At 46.7% G+C, this 22,819-nt stretch overlaps 1 long non-coding RNA gene across 1 annotated transcript; it reads left to right on the top strand.

Annotated features, from left to right (window-relative positions):
• Positions 1-155: 155 nt before the first annotated feature.
• LOC116978736 lies at positions 156-22,043 on the top strand. Its single transcript, XR_004413530.1, has 3 exons — positions 156-166; positions 4,023-4,030; positions 21,941-22,043. It is a non-coding gene; the product is annotated as an uncharacterized LOC116978736 (long non-coding RNA).
• Positions 22,044-22,819: the final 776 nt, after the last annotated feature.

Below are 22,819 nucleotides of genomic sequence, written 5' to 3' on the forward strand. Positions count from 1 at the left end.
AATACTCCAGGTGTGGTCTCACCAAGACCCTGTACAACTGCAGTAGAACCTCCCTGCTCCTATACTCAAATCCTTTTGCTATGAATGCTAACATACCATTCGCCTTCTTCACTGCCTGCTGCACCTGCATGCCTACTTTTAATGACTGGTGTACCATGACACCCAGGTCTCGTTGCATCTCCCCCTTTCCTAATCGGCCACCATTCAGATAATAATCTACTTTCCTGTTTTTGCCTCCAAAGTGGATAACCTCACATTTATCCACATTATACTGCATCTGCATTGCATTTGCCCACTCACCCAGCCTATCCAAGTCACCTTGCAGCCTCCTAGCATCCTCCTCACAACTAACACTGCCCCCCAGCTTCGTGTCATCCGCAAACTTGGAGATGTTGCATTCAATTCCCTTGTCCAAATCATTAATATATATTGTAAATAGCTGGGGTCCCAGCACTGAGCCTTGCGGTACCCCACTAGTCACTGCCTACCATTGTGAAAAGGACCTGTTTACTCCTACTCTTTGCTTCCTGTCTGCCAGCCAGTTCTCTATCCACATCAATACTGAACCCCCAATACCATGTGCTTTAAGTTTGTATACTAATCTCTTATGTGGGACCTTGTCGAAAGCCTTCTGAAAGTCCTAAAAAAATCTTCATTCTCACCAGAGATGCTGCATGAGTTAATAGCCTGTCCCACTTAGGCTATTTTTAGGCGACTGTCATGGTCGCCGAAAAACCGGCGGCTGGACCCCCCCCCCTTCAACATAAAATTTGAAATAAAATCATTACTTTAACAACAAAAAAAAATTCAGCATCAGCGACAACCTACGTTAACCTGGCGACAACTACGACAGCGCCTACGTCAGGAGAAGTCACGCTTCGCTCATTGGCGTCAAACCCACTGTCGCCGACTGTCTCCGAAAATGTTTCAACGTGTTGAAAATCCAGCGGCGACCAGAAAGACGCTACGGCTCTTTGGGCGACTGAGGAGACGACTCACGACCGTACAGGCGACACCCCGGAGACCATGTGGCGACAGGCCCTTTAGTCTTCCAATTTCTTATCTCTTTATACCAATTTGGAGACACAGCATGGAAACAGGCCATTCAGTCCACGCCGACCATCGATCACCCGTTCACACTGGTTCTATGTCATCCAACTTTCTCATCCACTCCCTACACACTAGGGGCAATTTACAGAAGCCAATTAACCTGCAAACCTGCACGTCTTTGCGGGAGGAAACCAGAGCACCCGGAGAAAACCCACGCGGTCACAGGGAGATTGTACAAACTCCACACCCACGCAGAACCCGAGGTCAGGATTGAACCCGGGTCTCTGGCGCGGTGAGGCAGCAGCTCTACCCGCTGAGCCACCGTGATGCCCCAGTCAGTATACAATTGAAACTACAATATAATTACAGTGTGATTGCACTGAGTGCACACAGACAATAACTTCTTCAACGCGAGAATTTGACACAGTTCATTTGGCTGGAAAAACTCCACAATAGCTTTGTATAGTTTCTCCCAAACTATTAATAGCGTTGCCTTTCTGAAAAATCCTATGCATTTGAGATGCATTTCCAATGCGTGAAAAAGAATATTTTCGTGCAATTGTTGAGATGTATCGAAATCTCACAAAGACAAATAAAAATCAATTTATTTTCCAATGAATCATAAAAGCTCATCCAAGCAGCAAAAAGCTCCCAGAAATATTTCTCCAAATAAATAGAAAATCTTTCTTAGGATGCCGCGTATTAACATATCGCAAGATTGTGATGCCTGGGTTTCTAGAGAAGAAATAATTTGATATCAATTTGTATTCCGAATGCCAAGGGCACCGGGAAGACAGTAAATAAAAGCTACAACACAGTGGTATGAATATTGATTTTTCTAACTTCCAGTAACCCCTCACTCTCTCTCCATACCTCCCCCAACCAATTCAATAGACAATAGACAATAGGTGCAGGAGTAGGCCATTCGGCCCTTCGTGCCAGCACCGCCATTCAATGTGATCATGGCTGATCACACCAGCTTCTCGTTCTCACCAAGCAAACAGCTACCAATGGCCTGTTTACTTTATCATCGTTGCTTTTTTGCATATCTTTCACTCATTTGTTCTATATATCTTTACATCATTGTCCACAGTATGTCTCTTGTTTCCCTTTCCTGTCATTTGTCTGTAGAAGGGTCTCGACTGACAGCATTTTGTACCTATCTACGCTTCAAATAAGTAATTTGCAAAGGCAATAATTAAAAAAGCATCATTAGTTTGCATTTGACCTGACTTCTGAACAAACAGGTTATTACATTCATATACCCATTATGTCTATGTCTCTATGTCTCATAATGACCCCTGCCCAGAGTTGGGGAATCGAGGACCAGAGGGCATAGGTTCAAGGTGAAGGGGAAAAGATTTAATAGGAATCCGAGGGGTAACATTTTCACACAAAGGATGGAACAAGCTGCCAGAGGAGGCAGTTGAGGCTGGGACTATCCCATCATTTTGGAAACAGTTAGGCAGGTACATGGATAGGACAGGTTTGGAGGGTTATGGACCATGCGCAGGCAGGTGGGACTAGTATAGTTGGGACATTGTGGGCATGTTGGGCCGAAGGGCCTGTTTCCACACCGTGTCACTCTATGACCCCCTCTCCCCGACTCTCTTTGAACCAGCATCTGCAGTTCCTTCCTACACATTATGTCTCCAGTTTTGGAAAGGGTTGGGGGAAACTTTTTTTTCAGTTTCTTAAACTTGCCAGAGATGCGACTAATTTCCGGATTGCATCATCCGGTCGCTCTGCGGCCTACCATCGATGGAGCTGGAGGCCTCCTCGGACTGACCTTGGGCCCCACCGCGGACTTAACATCGGAGTCGGTCCCATGCCTGGGATCGCTCCAACCGCGGCCTGCGGACTTTACCAGCGCGAGCTCTGGGGAGAGAATGAACAGATGGCGTTCTGGAGCAAAGGAATGGGTGACTTTTCAGAGTCTAAAGAAGGGTCTTGGCCCGAAACGTCACCTATTCCTTTTTTCCACAGATGCTGCCTGACCCGTTGAGTTACTCCAGCTTTTTGTGTCTACCTTCTGTTTAAACCAGCATCTGCAGTTCCTTCCTACTAATGGCGTTTCAGGTCAGGAATCTTCTGCCTGAAGAAGGATCCCGACCCAACATGCCATTTGTCCATTCCCTCCACTGAAGCTGCCTGACCCGCTGAGTTACTCCGGCACTTTGTATTTTTTTAATCTTGGATTGGACAGAAATAAAGAAAAAGCAAACTAGTGGCTCGTTTAATAATCTTTCCAATTTTAGACCAGTCAGCCCATGTGTGAATGAGCTGCTGATTTGCAATTAAGTGTTTTGTGCAAGACCAATTTCAACCTATTGGGGTTTGTGAATTAAACGTAATCCTGCAATCTCATTCTAATTACCTGCAAGCCCAGGCATGCCAATGCATCTTGGCCAGAATCACGCCTTAATTTTCTGAAGAAGTCATAAAATGTCAGGAAAAAGCTCTCTTTGAAAGTCAAGGTAAGAAAAGGTTCTATCAGGGTAGCACAGAGGTAGAATTGTTGCCTAAAAACCCTGTCCCACGGTGCGAGTTCATTTCAAGAGCTCTCCCGAGTAAAAAAACAAAAAGCTCATGGTAAGCACGGAGAATGAACGTAGCGGGTACGTGGGAGCTCGGGGACGTCTCGTAACGCTAACGGCAGGTACTCGGGAAGACTCGCTACCGGCAGGTAAGCACGAGAAGATTCGTGAAGATTTTTCAACATGACGAAAAATGTCCACGAGAGCCCCGAGTACCGACAAGTGGCCATTACCATAAATCTCTGAGTTCGAATCAGGGGAAACTCGGGAGAGCTCTTGGAATGAACTCGTACCGTGGGAGGAGGCTTTTACAACGCCAGAGATCTGGATTCGATCCTGACTACAGATGCTGTCTAGTTACGGAGTTTGTCCGTTCTCCCTGTGACCTGCGTGGGTTTTACTCCAGGATCTCCGGTTTCCTCCCACATTCCAAAGACGTGCAGGTTAGTAGGTTGAAGATAGACACAAAAGGCTGGAGTAACTCAGCAGGACAGGCGGCATCTCTGGAGAGAAGGAATGGCTGACGTTTGTAGGTTAATTGGCTCGGTAAAAATTGTAACTGTGTGTAGGATAGGACCAGTGTACGAGGGATCACTGGTGGGCTGAAGGGCCCGCCGACTTGGTGGGCTGAAGGGCTTGTTTCCGAGTTGTATCTCTAAACTAAACTGAACTGACCAAATCCTTAAGCAATTAAATGACGAGTGAAATAAGACTTTGGGAAAAAATATTGTTCTGAAATGTGTTATCAGGTTGGTTACGATCATGGTAATCTTCTTATGCCTCTGTGCATATTGTTGCATACTAATAGTTTTCTGTTGTGCTTCTGAAGGAGTTACAAAAGCCGGGAAACATGAACAATAATAAAATCGCCAACCTACAGTGCCCTCCATAATGTTTGGGACAAAGACCCATCATTTATTTATTTGCCTCTGTACTCCACAATTTGAGATTTGTAATAGAAAAAAATCACATGTGGTTAAAGTGCACATTGTCAGAATTTATTAAAGGGTATTTTTATACATTTTGGTTTCACCGTGTAGAAATTACAGTAGTGTTTATACATAGCCCCCCCCCCCCATAGAATCCAGTGAAAGGGCAGTTTATCATATTACTGCAAGAATCTAGTTTAAGTAAGTAAGTTTTTAAGTATCCTTTATTGTCATTCAGACTTTACAGTCTGAACGAAATGTTGTGCCTTGCAGGCACAACATAGAATAAAAGAACAGAACACACAATAAAAACAGATTTAACATCCACCACAGTGAGTCTACCAGGCACCTCCTCACTGTGATGGAAGGCAAAAGTCTTAAACTCCTAAAGTCCTAAATTTAGTTTAGTTTAGTTTAGTTCAGAGGTACAGCGCAGAAACAGGCCCGCACATTAACACTACCCTACACACACTAGGGACAATTTACACTTATACCAAGCCAATTAATCTACAAACCTGTACGTCTTTGGAGCGTGGGAGGAAACCGAAGATCTTGGAGAAAACCCACGCAGGTCACGGGAAGAACGTACAAACTCCGTACAGACAGCACCCATAGAAACATAGAAACATAGAAATTAGGTGCTGGAGTAGGCCATTCGGCCCTTCGAGCCTGCACCGACATTCAATATGATCATGGCTGATCGTCCAACTCAATATCCTGTACCTGCCTTCTCTCCATACCCACCGATCCCTTTAGCCACAAGGGCCACATCTAACTCCCTCTTAAATATAGCCAATGGCCTGAAACGTTGCCTATTTCCTTCGCTCCATAGATGCTGCCGCACCCGCTGAGTTTCTCCAGCACTTTTGTCTACCTTCAAACGGAACTAGTTGTCTTACAACTTGAGGCTGTGCACGCCATATGCAAGAAGAAGAAGAAGAGATGAAGAGACTCTTCCCCAGTCTGAGGAAGGGTCTTGACCCAAATTTCCAGTATTTTGAGTCTATCTTCAGTGTAAACCTACATCCCACCCCCTAAACTAGATCCTTGCAGTAATATGATAAACTGCCCATACACTTGTTAAAGCAGTTATTCTGCGAGAAACATGTATACCTCAGTGAGGACAATTAAATACCTGTTCACACTTGTGGCTCCAAAATTATTCAGAAGCTTCTCATTAATATTGCTGACAAACCTGGTTTAATTAATTAAAATCAGTGCGACACAAAAAAAATTCCCAATTAACTGTCTGCATTTTATATAAAGTGTGATCGGGGATTAGCATTTCTTAGCCAATTAGTCATGCTTTTATTCAGACACAACAATGGATACAGTGTAAAAGAATATAATTGGCCTCAGTGGATCGGGAATGATTGCAGTAATGGGAAATATTCCACTCTGCTAATTCTTTTTATTTGGATATGAATATTCATGCACATAAACACAAAGGGGGCCTATCTTGCAGCCTGTGATGGTAAAAACTTTATGCAGCCTCGTCCCTGACTTCAGTTCAGTTCCGTTTAGTTTATTGCCACGTGTACCGAGGTACAGTGAAAAGCTTTTGTTGCGTGCTAACCCGTCAGCAGAAAGACAATACATGATTACAATCGAGCCATTCACACAGTGTACAGATACATGATAAGGGAATCACGTTTAGTGCAAGGTAAAGCCTGTAAAGTGCAATCAAGGATAGTCCGAGGGTCACCAATGAGGTAAGGGCCTGTCCCACGAGCATGCGAAGCGGGGGCCACGCGGAGGTCAATTAATCCCGTACGAGTCGACGTGAAGTTCGAGCGAAGTCCGCGGGAAGTTCGTGCGTGACGTACGGCGTCAAGACCCTGCATACGACGTTGAGACGCTGCGCACGCCCGTCGAGGCGGTGCGTACGGCCTCAATGCGGCTGCGGGCCGGCAGGCCGTTGCCACGCGGAATCTTTGAACAGTGTCAGTTTTTCGGAGCCCCGCGCGATGTCGGGACCAGCTCCGCACAATTCCATCCCGCTCCGGCGATCGAAGTGGGACCGGCCCCGCGAGGCCGTACGGCTCAAGCGACCACGTTAGGTCGCGCTTGCCGCATGGAGTCGCATGCCCGTGGGACAGGCCCTGTAGATAGTGGTTCAGCACTTCTCTCTGGTCTGGTTGTTGGTTTGGTAGGATGGTTCAGTTGCCTGATAACAGCTGGGAAGAAACTGTCCCAAACTGAGGAAACTTACTGAAGGGGCTTCTAGGTCTGGGAGTTGCTGAGTGACGGAGAGAGGCCATACTTGTCACAACTGTCTCTGGATTATGTGAGGTACAGTGAAAAGCTTTTATTGTGTGCTAACCAGAGACTCAGTGCTGCGCGACTCATACGTACCACGTGATTGAACTACAGTGTAAAATCCGTCACTTGACACATTGTAGTTAAAGTATGATATACTTGTACACTCTGGAGTTTAGAAGGGTGAGAGGCAATCTTATTGAAACATATAAGATTGTTAAGGGTTTGGACACGCTAGAGGCAGGAAACATGTCCAAGATGTTGGGGGAGTCCAGACCCAGGGGCCACAGTTTAAGAATAAGAAGTAAATCAAAGTAAGCATGCAGGTACAGTAGTGAAGAAAGCGAATGGCATGTTGGCCTTTATAACAAGAGGAATCGAATAAAGGTGCAAAGAGGTCCTTCTGCTGCTGTATGGAGCCCTAGTGAGATCACACCTGGAGTATTGTGTGCAGTTTTGGTCCCCTAATTTGAGGAAGGACATTCTTGCTATTGAGGGAGTGCAGCGTAGGTTTACAAGGTTAATTCCCGGGATGGCGGGACTGTCATATGCTGAGAGAATGGAGCGGTTGCGCTTGTGCACTCTGGAGTTTAGAAGGATGAGAGGGAATCTCAGCTGCAAATACATCGCTGGCAGAGGAGCTCAACCATTTTTTTGCCCGTTTCGAGAGAGGTCCGAATGAAAGAACCTCTCTCCAACTGGACCCTGCTGACCAGCCACTTACCCTCCAGTTAGAGGAGGTAAAGCTGAGAACTGTTAATGCTAGTAAGGCTGCTGGCCCGGATGAGATCCCAGGTAGGGTGCTCCGGGAATGTACTCACCAGCTCGCTGGGGTATTCACAGACATTTTTAACCTTTCCCTAGCACACTCCTCCGTGCCAGCGTGCCTGTAAACCACCACTATCATCCCGGTGCCCAAGCAGACAATCATCAACTCCCTCAATGACTACAGGCCCTTTGTTCTTACATCTGTAGTCTCCAAGTGCTTTGAAAGGCTGGTCCTAGGTCACCTTAAATTATCTCCCCCCCCTCACTCGACCCACACCAGTATGCATATAGGGCTAATAAAGTGTAGACAGGCCGAACGTAGGTGGCGAAAAACCAAACTACAGGTCCACTACGACATCTACAAAGACAACCTCCGTATCTATAATCAGGAATTGAAAGGGGCAAGGCAGTCCTTTTTCTCAGAGGTTATCAACAAAAATAACAATTCCCGCACCCTGTTTGCCGTTGTCGATAGACTGACAAACCCCTCATCATCAGTCCCTCCTGAGCTCCTGTCCAGCAAGTCGTGCAATGACTTTGCAGATTTCTTCACCGATACAATTCTGAAGATAAGACAAACAATGTCTAGCTCCACCTCAGGGAACATGGCTTTGTCACCTATGCCTCCAGATTCACTAATGAATCTACAACATTTTAAACTTTTAGATTGTGGATCTCTGACTGAAACTGTTCAACAGCTAAAGTCCACGACCTGCTGTCTTGATCTGCTGCCCACAAGCTTCTTTAAAAATATTTTTAACAGTGTTGCACCAGAAGTACTGAACATAGTAAACACTTCCCTTCAATCGGGGCATTTTCCCGAAGCCTTAAAAACAGCAGTGATCAAAGCCCCTATTGAAGAAGCCTAATTTGGATGCCTCAGCTATGAGCAACTACAGGCCCATATCTAATTTAGCATTTTTGGCAAAGATTATTGAAAGGGTAGTTTACCAACACATTTACTGCTTTATGACCCAAAACAATATTCTTAATGTTTTCCAGTCGGGATTTCGGCCACATCACAGCACCGAGACTGCACTCACTAAGGTCCTAAACGACATACATCTAAACAGTGATGCATCAAAAGCTTCAGTATTGGTACTTCTAGATCTCAGTGCTGCTTTTGATACGGTGGACCACAACATACTGCTTGACAGACTGGAGAAGTGGGTGGGACTCTCTGGTTCTGTGCTGGACTGGTTCAAATCTTACTTGAAAGATCGGGATTATTTTGTTTCCCTTGGTAATTTTGAATCAGAACGTACAAAACTCACATGCGGGGTTCCTCAGGGCTCCATTCTTGGACCCATTTTGTTCAACATTTATATGCTCCCCCTAGCTCAGATCATAGAGCATTTTAACATATCCTACCACACTTATGCCGATGACACACAACTATATATCGCAGTGTCACCACATGACCATAGTCCCCTACACTCACTGAGCCAGTGTGTCAAACATATCAATGAGTGGATGAACCAGAACTTCCTCCAGCTCAATGCAAATAAGACAGAAATTATTGTCTTTGGTCCCAAAAAAGCAAGGCTAGAGGTGAGTGCTCAACTCGACTCAATTGCACTGAAAACCACAGAGAAAGCCAGAAACCTTGGTGTAGTTATGGACTCGGATTTGAATTTTAACAGCCATATAAAGACCATTACCAGATCTGCCTATTACCATCTAAAAAATATTGCAAGAATCAAGGGATTTCTGTCCAAAGAAGACACTGAAAAACTTGTTCATGCATATATTTTTAGTAGGTTAGATTATTGTAATGGCATCTTTACAGGTCTCAATAAAAAATCAATTAAACAACTGCAGCTTATCCAAAATGCCGCTGCCAGAGTCTTGACCAACACCAAGAAAATGGACCACATTACACCTGTCCTTAAATCTTTGCACTGGCTCCCTGTGTGTAAGAGGATAGATTTTAAAATTCTGTTACTGACCTACAAGGCACTGAATGGTCTAGGTCCAAAATACATCTCTGACCTACTTGTTGTATATGAGGCGCCTAGACTCCTCAGGTCTTCAGGGACAGGTTTACTCTGTGTTCCCAGGGTCAGAACTAAAAAGGCTGAAGTAGCATTGGGTTTTTATGCTCCACACCTGTGGAACAAGTTCCCTGAACACCTGAGGTGTGCACAGACTGTAAGCGCATTTAAATCAGGCCTAAAAACACTTGTTTACTATAGCTTGTCCATAACCCGACATGCAGGTAATCTTAACCGTCTAATTTTAACCCTTTTATGTGCTTTTTAAAATCGTTTTATTGTTTCATTGACGTTGTTTTATTATTCATACATTTGTCGTATTGCTTATTTTGCAATTTTTAATTATTGACTATTTTATTTTTTCTTTCCTGTAAAGCACCTTGAATTGCCGCTTGCACGAATGGTGCCATACAAATAAATTTGCCTTGCCTTGCCTAATAGATCTACAGAGGATGCCATAAACACTGTCCTCCATGCTGCACTACATCACCTAGAGGAGAAGGGGTCATATGTCAGGATGCTTTTTGTTGATTACAGCTCAGCTTTTAATACAATCATTACCAGCAAGCTGATCACAAAAATGCTAGACCTTGGCCTCAGCAGTCAACTGTGTCGGTGGATATTGGACTTTGGACTGAGTGGTGTGCTCACAGCAATCTCTCTCTGAACACTAAAAAGACAAAGGAGATCATCACTGATTTCAGGCGACATAGAGCGGAGCTCAGGCCACTGGAGATAGGGGGCGAGGAGGTGGAGAGGGTGCCTAGTTTTAAATTTCTGGGGATCAACATCAGTGAGGATCTTAAATGGTCTGTGAACTCTGCTGTGGTTGTAAAAAAGGCGCAACAGAGACTTTACTTCCTCAGAACACTGAGGAAGGCCCATCTGTCTGCTAAACTGCTGGAGTCTTTCTACCGCTGTTCGGTAGAAAGCATACTGACTTACTGCATAACTGCTTGGTTTGGGAACTGTTCAGCAGCTGACAGAGCAGCTCTCCAGAGGGTGATAAAAACTGCCCAGGGTATCATTGGACTCCCCCTGCCCCCTCTGGAGGACATTTACCACTCCAGATGCCACAGCAGGACCTGTAATATCGTGAAAGACATTACACATCCTTGTCACCACCTTTTCACACTGCTGCCCTCAGGAAAAAGGTACAGGTCGCTAATGTCACGCACTGCCAGACTCAAGAACAGCTTTTACCCATCAGCAATCTTGGAACTGAACTCTGTCTCGGGAGCGGGTTATGGGGAAGGAGGGGGGGGGGTGGGAGACAGTGTTAATTTATGTAAATGTGAATCCATGGGTGGGTTTGGGGAGGGAGGGAGTGTAAAAAGTATGACTATGTGAATGTTTGAAGATCTTTTAAATGGAGAGACACAGTAATCTCGTTGTATGTGACACATGCAATGACAATAAAGCATTCTGATTCTGATTCTGATTGAAACATATAAGATTGTTAAGGGCTTGGACACGCTAGAGGCAGGAAACATGTTCCCGCTGTTGGGGGTGTCCAGAACCAGGGGCCACAATTTAAGAATAAGGAGTAAGCCATTTATAGCGGAGTCAGGGGATATGGGGAGAAGGCAGGAACGGGGTACTGATTGGGGATGATCAGCCATGATCACATTGAATGCTGGTGCTGGCTCGAAGGGCCGAATGGCCTACTCCTGCACCTATTGTCTATTGATATGAAATTGGTCCATGTGCTTTGGTGTGTGTGTAGCACCTATGCTTGGGGACCATTGGGTATAACCTACCTGACCTCCCGGTGGCTCAGCACTTCAACTCCCCCTCCCATTCCCAATCCGACCTCTCTGTCCTGGGTCTCCTCCATGGCCAGAGTGAGCAACAGCGGAAATTGGAGGAACAGCACCTCATATTCCGTCTGGGGACCTTGCGTCCTTATGGCATTAACATTGAATTCTCCCAATTTGGCTAGCCCGTGCTGTCTCCTCCCCTTCCTTAACCCTCTAGCTGTCTCCTCCCACCCTCCCATCCGCCCACCCTCGGGCTCCTCCTCCTCCTCCCCTTTTCCTTCTTTCTTTCCCCACCCCCCATCAGTCAGCCTATTTCCTTCGCTCCATAGATGCTGCTGCACCCGCTGAGTTTCCCCAGCAATTTTGTGTACCTATCCACAAAGACTGTTGCCATGCCTGTTTCATAAACATCACCTTATTCCTTTTCTTCTGAGATGCTGCCTGACCTGGTTACTCCAGCATTCTGTGCCTATCTTCGTTGTAAACCAGCATCAGCTGTTCCTTCCTGTACGTTCAGATTGGACATCCTATTCCTTACAATCCCCAGGCTGACATGATTGTAACCATTTTGAATTAATTTTAACATAGCGGCACGGTGGCGCAGCAGTAGAGCTGCTGCCTCACAGCGCCACAGACCCGGGTTCGATCCTGACCTCGGGCGCTGTCTGTACGCAGCTTGCAAGTTCTCCCCCTGACCACGTGGGTTTCGTCCGGGTGCTCAGGTTTCCTGCCACATTCCAAAGACGTGCGGGCTTGCAGGTCAATTGGACCTCTGTAAAGTGCATGCGATGAGAAAGTGGTGTAACATAGAACCAGTGTACGGGTGATCGATGGGCTGAGTGGACTCATTGGGCGGAAGTTCCTGTTTCAATGCCGTATCTCCAAACCAAACTAATAACTTTTATAAAGGTAGACAAAAATGCTGGAGAAACTCAGCGGGTGAGGCAGCATCTATGGAGCGAAGGAAATAGGTGAAGGACTAGGTGATAGCATTTAGATTTAATTGAATGTCAGAAAGAACAATGAATGAAGGACTCGTTTAGTTTAACTTAGTTAAGAATAATGGGTAGGCCATTTTGAACGGAGATGAGGAAAGATATTTTCACACATAGTTGTGAATCTGTGGAATTCTCTGCCTCAGAGGGCAGTGGAGGCTGATTCTCTGGATGCTTTCAAGAGAGAATTAGATAGAGCTCTTAAAGATATCGGAGTCAGAGGATATGGGGAGAAGGCAGGAACGGGGTACTGATTGTGGATGATCAGCCATGGTCATATTGAATGATGGCACTGGCTTGAAGGGCCGAATGGCCTACTCCTGCATGGTGCAATGGGGACTCACAGCGGGCGCTGGGCGCTCTCCTACCACGGGATCAGAGTCTCTGCTTTCCGTTTGGCGACATCTCCGACTGCGGGCTGGGCTGCTGCTTGGGGCAGGGCTGCTTGGGGCGGGGCCACTCGGGGCTGGGCTGCTTGGGACGGTGCTGCTGCTGGGGGAGGGGCCACAGGGCGGGGCTGCTTGAGGCGGGGCTGCTTCAGTTCCCTCCGAATGTCTGGTTGGAAACCTCCGCCGGCCACCCTCAGCTCCAGTAAAGACGCGATGGTGTAGGAAGGGGCGGACCGTCCCGGGGAGTGACGGCGAAGAGACTAATCCACATGGCGCCTACTGGCAGGAGAGGAGATCGATCTGCGCACGGGCGGTTGTTAACGATTTTTAAACCTCGCTAACTTTTACGACATTCAACTGATCGGAACGAAACTTGGTGCACTCGCAGCACAGGAGAACGGTGAGTGAACTGGTGAAAATTTGTAGCGCTATCATGTACCGTTTTTGCACAAATAGAAAGACCGCCAAACCGGAAGATAACAAGAGCAGTGTTTTAGAGATAGATAGATAGATAGATAGATAGATAGATAGATAGATAGATAGATAGATAGATAGATAGATAGATAGATAGATAGATAGATAGATAGATAGATAGATAGATAGATAGATAGATGTGTGTGTGTGTGGAAGGCTATTTAGAATTTACACTAACTGTGTGGTGTGTGTTTGTGTGTGTGTGTATCTGTGTGTGTGTGTGTGTGTGTGTGTGTGTGTGTGTGTATATCTGTGTGTGTGTGTGTGTGTGTGTGTGTGTGTGTGTGCTCATCTGTGTGTGTGAATATGTGTGTGTGAATATGTGTGTGTGTGTGTGTGTGTGTGTGTGTGTGTGTGTGTGTGTGTGTGTGTGTGTGTGTGTGTGTGTGTGTGTGTGTGTGTGTGTGTGTGTGTGTGTGTGTGTGTGTGTGAATATGTGTATGTGTGTGTGTGTGTGTGTTTGCTACTTAACATTTGACACTAACTCCATGCTACAGCATTATCAGATCGCATCATAATTAATGTATTTTCTGACATGCATTCACGTTGATAACGGCGGTGGGACCAGGGGAATAGAAACAGTGAAGGTCCAATTGAAAAGTGCAAGCCCATCAGCACTGCCGAGGGTTAACTAGCGGAGAAAGGCAAGGAAGTGGGCAGTGTGACCAGGGTGGCTGTGGGAGTGGTTACAAAGAGGCCGGAGCTACGGGAGAGAGGGCAAGGGGTGATGAACGAGGCTGGAGGTTTTCCAAAGAGAAAGGTGAGCCGCAGACAGCGGTGAAGGATGACTGTAGGACAAGCACTCCGGGGAGATCGCTGCAACTTGCTGTCCTGCTGTCAAGAACAGCTGTCTGTCACAGGAGGTGATGAATAAGCAGTTGCAGGCTCTCAAAGCTAACAGGGCAGTGGGAGGGAGCTGTGAAAACGCCTTGAATGTTTTAAAGGCGATGATAAATAAATGAGTGCCTGAGGGACTCCCCAACACATTCTGAAATAAATTGAAACAACAAACATCAGGACACACTGGGTTGTTTTTTTTGCCCTTAAGTACAGCTAATTCTTTGTTTTATTAATAACGCCTGCCTTGAGTGCATCACTCCATTCCACAAGCATTTGCGAGCGCTGAGAAAAGCTCCAAGGAGATATCTATTCAGGTGAATTTCCTCGCTCTGATTTATCACTTCTGTCCGGTCTATTAAAACTAGAGTGAGAAAAAAACTATTAGGATTTTTAGGTGGACAAAAATGCTGGAGAAACTCAGCGGGTGAGGCAGCATCTATGGAGCGAAGGAATAGGCGACGTTTCAGGTCTCGACAGGTCAAGTCAAGTCAAGTTTATTTGTCACATACACAGATGAGATGTGCAGTGAAATGAAAAGTGGCAATGCTCGCGGACTTTGTGCAAAAAGACAAACAAACAAGCAAACTACAAACAGAATAGGACAGAATCACATATTCGCATATTACATATTGTGGGAGGAAGGAAAAAGGAAAAAGCAGCAAGTAAAAAAAAACTGTAGAATGGTTCAGTAAAGTTAGTCCCTGGTGAGATTGGAGTTTACAGTCCCGATGGCCTCTGGGAAGAAACTCCTTCTCAACCTCTCCGTTCTCACAGCATGGCAACGGAGGCGTTTGCCTGACCGTAGCAGCTGGAACAGTCCGTTGCAGGGGTGGAAGGGGTCTCCCATGATCTTATTGGCTCTGGAGTTACACCTTCTGAAGTATATTCTGAAGGGAGACAAAAATGCTGGAGAAACTCTTCAGCATCCTGGCCACACACTCATATCCCCGCTACCTTCAGGTAAAAGGTACAGGAGCCTGAAGACTGCAACGTACAGGTTCAGGAATAGCTACTTCCCCACAGCCATCAGGCTATTAAACCTGGCTCGGACAAAACTCTGATTATTAATAACCACTTTCTGCTATTTGCACTTTATCAGTTTATTTATTCATGTGTGTATATATTTATATCATGGTATCTGTTTTGTAGTAAATGCCTACTATATTCTGTGTGCTTAAGCAAAGCAAGAATTTGTATACAGGGACACATGACAATAAACTCACTTGAACTTGAACTTGCACCTCCTCACTGTGATGGAAAGCAAAAGTCTTAAAGTCCTTGTCTCTCCTTCCTTGTTCTCCCTCTGCGTTGAGGCGATCCAGGCTTCCGATGTTGTGACCCCGCCGGGTGATGGTATGTCCCGCGGCCGAATCCGAACGCCGCGAACGGTCCGGTTCAAACTCCGCGGCCCGGGGCGGGCGAAGCTGTTGTTGCAGGAGCCAGACTGATTCCTGGGATGTCAGGACTTTCATATGAAGAAAGACTGGATAGACTCGGCTTGTACTTGCTAGAATTTAGAAGATTGAGGGGGGATCTTATAGAAACGAACAAAATTCTTAACGGGTTGGACAGGCTAGATGCAGGAAGATTGTTCCCGATGTTGGGGAAGTCCAGAACTAGGGGTCACAGTTTAAGGATAAGGGGGAAGTCTTTTAGGATCGAGATGAGAAAAACGTTTTTCACACATAGAGTGGTGAATCTCTGGAATTCTCTGCCACAGAAGGTAGTTGAGGCCAGTTCATTGGCTATATTTAAGAGGGAGTTAGATGTGGCCCTTGTGGCTAAAGGGATCAGGGGGTATGGAGAGAAGGCAGGTACAGGATACTGAGTTGGATGATCAGCCATGATCATATTGAATGGCAGTGCTGGCTCGAAGGGCCGAATGGCCTACTCCTGCACCTATTTACTATGTTTCTATGTTTCTATGAGCTCCGGAAAATCGGTCACCAACCTGGGACCTGTGAGCTCCCGATGTTGTCGTTCCCTGGGCCCGCGGCCGAAGCCTCCGAGGCTCCGAAGTCGGGCCGCCGCCGCTGCAGCGCCACCACAGCCCCGAAGTCGGCCAGCTTCGCGATGATAAGTCTCCGGAGCCTCAAGATCGGCCCCAGTTGGAGGCTGCCAGCTCCACGATTAGGCCTCAGCGCAGACGGAGACGGAGACGGAGATACGACAAAGAAAAGATCGCATCCCCCGAAGGAAGAGACTGAAACAAGTTTCGTCTGCCCCCCCACACATACACAACTAAAAATAAACTAAACATACATCTAACAAGACAAAATAAAACAAAAAAAAGAATAAGGCAGACGGACTGCAGGCGAGCCGCAGCTACTGGACATGGTTGAAGAACGACCCATTGTTGCATCAGTCCGCGGCACTGCACAATGCAGCTGGTAGCGAGATACAAAATGGTTGTAATCGCTAGTGTTCCTCACCCTCTTCTATTGTGGATGGAATTAAACATTGATTCTGGCAACTGATGAAGTGGGACAAACACGGGTTCATGCGCGGATGAAGGTGAGGGATGATTCTCCTGGTTAATGCAAACCGACTTTGATAGATCGCTCTCTTTCAGCTCTGCCGTGTACAGAGATTGAACGGTATCTGTTCTTTGAAGAGAAGATGGAGTTACAGGTTCACACTAAGCAGATCCTTTGAGTTAATAGTGGGAATGCAATTCACTGTCACTGGTTGGGTGAGCAAGTACCGGGCCAGATCAATAAAAACCAGGCATGCTAGATAATGGCAAATTCTACTCAAGTGATTTGAGGCGACTTTACCCCCAGTATTAATGAGCCAGGCAATCATCTGGTTATGGCCCTGCCCCCCTGTACGAGCTAATTCAAAAGCTCTCCCGAGTTTAAATAAAATTTCAAACTTGTGGTAAGCACGTAGAATGTACGTTGCGGGTACGTCTCTTAGCGGCTCGTAACACTAACGGCAGGTACTCGGGAAACGCGGTAAGCTCGTGAAGACTCGTGAAGATTTTTCAACATGTTGAACAATGTCCACGAGAGCCCCGAGTACCCACGAGCGGCCATTACCGTAATTCTCCGAGTTCGAATCAAGGGAAACTCGGGAGAACTCTTGAATGAACTCGTACAGTGGGACAGCCCCATTAGTCGTGAGTCACGTGCGGTGCTCTCCGCAATGATGCATCGTACAGGTTGAAATTGTAGACCATAAGCTGACCATCAACCTGTCCCGGTCCACCCGTATTGAAGCAATGGTCCAGAAAGCACACCAAAGCCTCTACTTCAGCAGCAGCCTGGGGCTGGGCTGGACCGGGCGCCGCTCCCAGAGGCCGGGCGCGTGGACCGCACGTGGCCTACAGTGGTGGAGCAGCGGCGGAGGGCACTGCGGCTACGCTAGGCCAGGCCGACCCTGCAACGTCGCCATGACGACGGGCCTTCACGGTCAGGTCAAGATCCCTGCACTCACTACAACTGGGACTTGGAAATGGCAGCAAACTGGTGACTCTGTGTACTGCCACAGTGTACCACTGCTGCACACTTGTACTGTATCTGAGATGCTTATCTAAGATGTATCTAAGGGCTCATGTAAGTGAAACCTTGTACTGAACTGTAAACAAAAATGAATTTCACTGCACCTCGGTACATGTGAAAAATAAAGAACCATACCATACTTTGTTAGATGGCTTGGGAAGTTCGGCATGTCCCAACAACCCTAACCATCTACACATGCACCGTAGAAAACATTTTATCGGGATGCCTCCCAGCACGGTTTGGGAAAAGCTCCATCCAAGTCCTGCAAGAAAAGTGCGGAGAATTGTGGACGCAACCCAGACCATCGCACAAGCCAACCACCCATCCATTGACTCCATCTACACCTCACGCTGCCACGGCAAGACCAGCAGCATAATCAAGGACGAGTCGCACCCCGGCCACTCCCTCTTCTCCCCTCTCCCATCGGGCAAGAGGTACAGAAGTGTGAAATCGCACACCTCCAGATTCAGGGCACAGTTTCTTCCCAGCTGTGATCAAGCAACTGAACCATCCTACCACAACTAGAGAGCTGTCCTGAACTACTATCTACCTAATTGGAGACCCTCGGACTACCTTGCGCTAAATGTTATTCACTTTATTCATTTGATCATGTATCTGTACACCGTGGACGGCTCGATTGTAATCACGCATTGTCTTCCCACAGACTGGTTAGCGCACAACAAAAGCTTTTCACTGTACCTCGGTATACGTGACAATAAACTAAACTAAACTAAAGTGCGAGGTGTTGCATTTTGGCAAATAAACCCAGGCGGGACCATCACAGCTCTGGGGAGTGCTGTACAGCCACGGGATCCAGGAGTACAAGTTCATTGTTCTCTGAAAGCGGTGTCACGAGGAGATGGGGTGATTCAGAAGGCTTGTGGTACATTGGGCCTCATCAGGGCAGCTATAGAGAGTAGACGTTGGGACGAAATGTGTAGCAAAGAACTGCAGATGCTGGTTTAGATCGAAGGTAGACACCTTCGAAAGTAGATCGAAGGTAGTTCCTGGGAGCCATCATCTCCAAGGACCTTAAGTGGGGGGCTACCATCGACTCCACAGTCAAAAAGGCCCATCAGAGGATGTACTTCCTGCGGCAGCTGAGGAAGCACAATCTGCCACAGGCAATGATGGTCCAATTCTACACGGCCATCGTAGAGTCTGTCCTCACCTTCTCCATCATGGTCTGGTTTGGCTCAGCCACCAAGCACGACACCTGGAGGCTGCAGCGAATCAGCTGAGAAGGTTATTGGCTGCAACCTTCCCTCCATTGATGAACTGTACACTGCAAGGGCCAGGAAGTGAGCGGGCAAGATCATCTCTGACCCCTCTCACCCTGGCCACAAACTCTTTGAATCACTTCCCTCTGGAAGGCGACTCCGGACTGTCAAAGCTGCCACAGCCAGACATAAAAACAGTTTTTTATCCACGAGTAGTTGCTCTACTCAATAACCAAAAATCTGTAGCCTCCTTTTGCTCTGGTATTTTATTTAATTCACATGTTTAATCGATAATGTTTTATTATTAGTGTTTAATGTTTTATGTGTCATTTCTAACTGTCACTGTATGTCATGTTGTCCCTTGCGAGCGGAGCACCAAGGCTTGTATGTGAATACTTGGCCAATAAACTTATTCATTCATTCAAAACACTGAAGTAACTCAGCGGGACAGGTAGCATCTCTGGAGAGAAGGAATGGATGACGTTACAGGTCGAGGCCCTTCTTCAGGGAAGTTGAGAAGTTGGGACATGATGTTAGTTAGGGGGCGCCATCTTGGGGCACGGCTGCTAGCTAACAGCTGTCCATCTTTTTCACTTTTTTCTTTAATTTTTAGTGAGTTTCAGTGTTTGTTTTTAGGAGGTCTAGACTTTTTTATGTGGGGGGTGGGGGGGGGAAGGGGGAAACTACTTTCTAGGTCCCTACCTGGTCGGAGAGGCAGCTTTTCTCCGGGCTGCACCGTCGACCCGTCCTCGCGGCCTACCAGCGGGCTTGGAGCGGCGTTTTCCTGTGGGACCGCCCAGCACCTTCGGCTTTGGCGGCGGCACAGCGCTGGAGCGCTATCGCGGAGCGGAGCGGGCGATGCCTTGCCCGGGTCGCTGCGCTGGAGCTCCGGTGAGCTGAGACCGCCGAGAATAACATCGCGGAACTGTGGGTCTGTGGAGCGGGCAGCTGCGGGTGGCGGCGCTGTCTTTAACATCTGGAGCCTGGGATCTCTCGATGAGATCGCCAGTGGTGGAGCTCCAACCGTCGCGGCCTTGTCGGCTTCGGAAGCTGCGGTCTCCGGTAAGGAAGCAGGTGTCCCTAGCCGCTGTGAGGACTCTCCCGACGCCGGAGCATAATCTCCCGGCGAGAACGGCCTGGAACATCGGGCCTCCGTAGAGGCAACTGTGGAGGCCTCAATTGGCCCGACTATGGGTGAACTGGGGATGGGGACTGGACATTGTGCCTTCCCCCATAATGGTAACCATTGTGGGGGGATGTTTCTATGTTAAAGATCCTTATTGTTCCGTTTCCAAGATGGCTGCCGGAAGGGAGAGTGAACGCGGGCGCGATTAGCTGCCGCTGCTCTCTCTTTGAATTGTGTCTTTGAATTGTGTATTGTTGATGTCTTTACTATTTATTTTTTATTTTTTTGTTGTTATTTTTTTGTTTTGTTTCATTCCGCTTACATGTTTTGTATTCTGTTTACTAAATTTTGTAAGGTGTCCTTGAGAGTCTTGAAAGGCGCCCACAAATAAAATGTATTATTATTATTACAGTTGTACAACATGTTGGTGGGGCCATGTTGGGAGTATTGGGTTCAGTTTTGGTCACCCTGTTCTCAGAAGGATATTTTCCCTCACAGTTTTCATATGCTTACAAACAGCATACATCTATATAAATGGAGATGGGATTTAGCAAACAATTTTTAATGAAAATGGGTTTCTCAATAACTACTTAACTCCCCCTCCCATTCCCACACTGATCCTTCTGTCCTGGGCCTCCTCCACTGCCAGAGTGAGGCCCAGCGCAAATTGGAGGAACAGCACCTCATATTTAGCTTGGGCAACTTACACCCCAGCGGTATGAACATTGACTTCTCTAACTTCAAGTAACCATTGCTTTCCCTCTCTCTCCATCTCTCTCCCACCCTAATAGCCCTGTCCCACGGTACTAGTTCATTCCAAGAGCTCTCCCAAGTTAAAAAAAAATCAAACTCGTGGAAAGCACGGAGAATGAACGTAGCGGGTACGTCGGAGCTCGGGGACGTCTCTCAGCGCTAACGGCAGGTACTCGGGAAGACTCGCTAACGGCAGGTACTCGGGAAGACTCGCTAATGGCAGGTAAGCACGGGAAGACTCGTGAAGATTTTTCAACATGATGAAAAATGTCCACGAGAGCCCCGAGTACCGACGAGTGGCCATTACCGTAAATCTCAGAGTTCGAATCAGGGCAAACCCGGGAGAACTCTTGGAATGAACTCGTACTGTGGGACAGGGGTTTTATTCTCTGACTATGACTGTCCTCCTGATTAAATTTTATCTTGTTTACCACGTTGTCAGCTTCCCCTATTTCACAATGACCTTTGACCTTCATCCCCTTTGATCTCTCTTTTTCACACCTTACCCTTCCATATCTCTCGTCTCCCTCTCCCCCGACCCTCAGTCTGAAGAAAGGGTCTTGACCGGAAACGTCACCCATTCCTTCTCTCCAGAGATGCTGCCTGTCCCGCTGAGTTACTCCAGCATTTTGTGTAGTACAACATCGGTGGAGTAGTAGTAACAGTATATATTTTATTTCGAACATGTAAAACAATAAAAGTTAAAAACAAATAAAAATAAGAATAAAAATGAAATGAACAATAAACCTAAACACAACTCATAAACATCACAAATTAAATCTTACACGTTTGAAAAGTAGGATGAAGTATCCACTTATTTATTCCTACTCCTTCTCTGCTATTCATCAATTAATTAACAAACGTTATCTCATCTACATATATATATATATCTTCTTGGGCCCCTTCAGTCATGGCTGACCATGGGTGTCTCCAGGGTTGGAGGATGCCTGTGCATGACTTTGTTTAACGTGGGGAGACTGGTGCACAGACAGCCACCCCACAGTCCTTGACAGATCTGGGTCAGGATCCAGTGGCGTGGAGTCCAAGACGACCAGAGACCCTTTTCTGCTGCAGCCTTCATCCGCCTTCCCAGCCGTTGTGACGCTCCATTAAGGTCAGCCATCGTCCTCCGCCCGTTCCACCGTTGAGGTCTTGGTTGGATACATATACACATACACAAACATATACATATGCACATACATATATCCACACATAAACCACATACATAATACATATATACAAGCATATGCATGCATGCAAAGATACATATATACTGTTGTAAAAACGAGCGATCAAAGTTGCGAAGGTCAAAGGTCATTGTGAACTAGGGGAATGTGACAAAGATAAAATTTATTCAGGAGGACAGTCACACTAGTTGGAGAATAAGGGTGGGGGAGGGATGGAGAGAGAGGGATGGCAAGGGTTACTTGAAGTTAGAGAAGTCAATGTTCATACCGCTGGGATGTAAGCTGCCCAAGCGAAATATGAGGTGCTGCTCCTCCAATTTGCGTTGGGCCTCACTCTGACTGTTCATAAACAATGATCCAAATTCTATGAACAACACGAATATCGCACTGCGTCAATGAACTAAAGAGGTTGGAGATTGCAACCTTCACGTGGGCCGCCCTGTTACGACGAATGCAATCGACCCGGCGTGAACAATCAAATAAGATCAAATAGAACAAGTTGTCCTACAACTTTAGGCTGCGCATGGCAAACGCAAGAAGAATGAACTAAAACTTAACGTCATCACAGTCCTTCCTCATTCTTATACCTCTGGAAAATAATGTTTTTGCACTTCTTCTTAAACTGAGTAATGTTTGTGCTTTCCACATCCAAATCAGTCCACAATTCCACCCCACAAATTGAAATACACAAACTCTTCATAGTTGAAACATATAAGATTGTTAAGGGTTTGGACACGCTAGAGGCAGGAAACATGTTCCCGATGTTGGGGGAGTCCAGAACCAGGGGCCACAGTTTAAGAATAAGGGGTAAGCCATTTAGAACGGAGATGAGGAAACACTGGTTCACACAGAAAGTTGTGAGTCTGTGGAATTCTCTGCCTCAGAAGGCGGTGGAGGCAGTTTCTCTGGATACTTTCACGAGAGAGCTGGATAGGGCTCTTAGGGCTAGCGGAATCAAGGGGTATGGGGAGAAGGCAGAAACGGGATACCGATTGTGGATGATCAGCCAGGAAACATGTTCCCGATGTTGGGGGA

This window comes from Amblyraja radiata, chromosome 11, assembly GCF_010909765.2.
Source record: "Amblyraja radiata isolate CabotCenter1 chromosome 11, sAmbRad1.1.pri, whole genome shotgun sequence".
NCBI lineage: Eukaryota > Metazoa > Chordata > Chondrichthyes > Rajiformes > Rajidae > Amblyraja > Amblyraja radiata.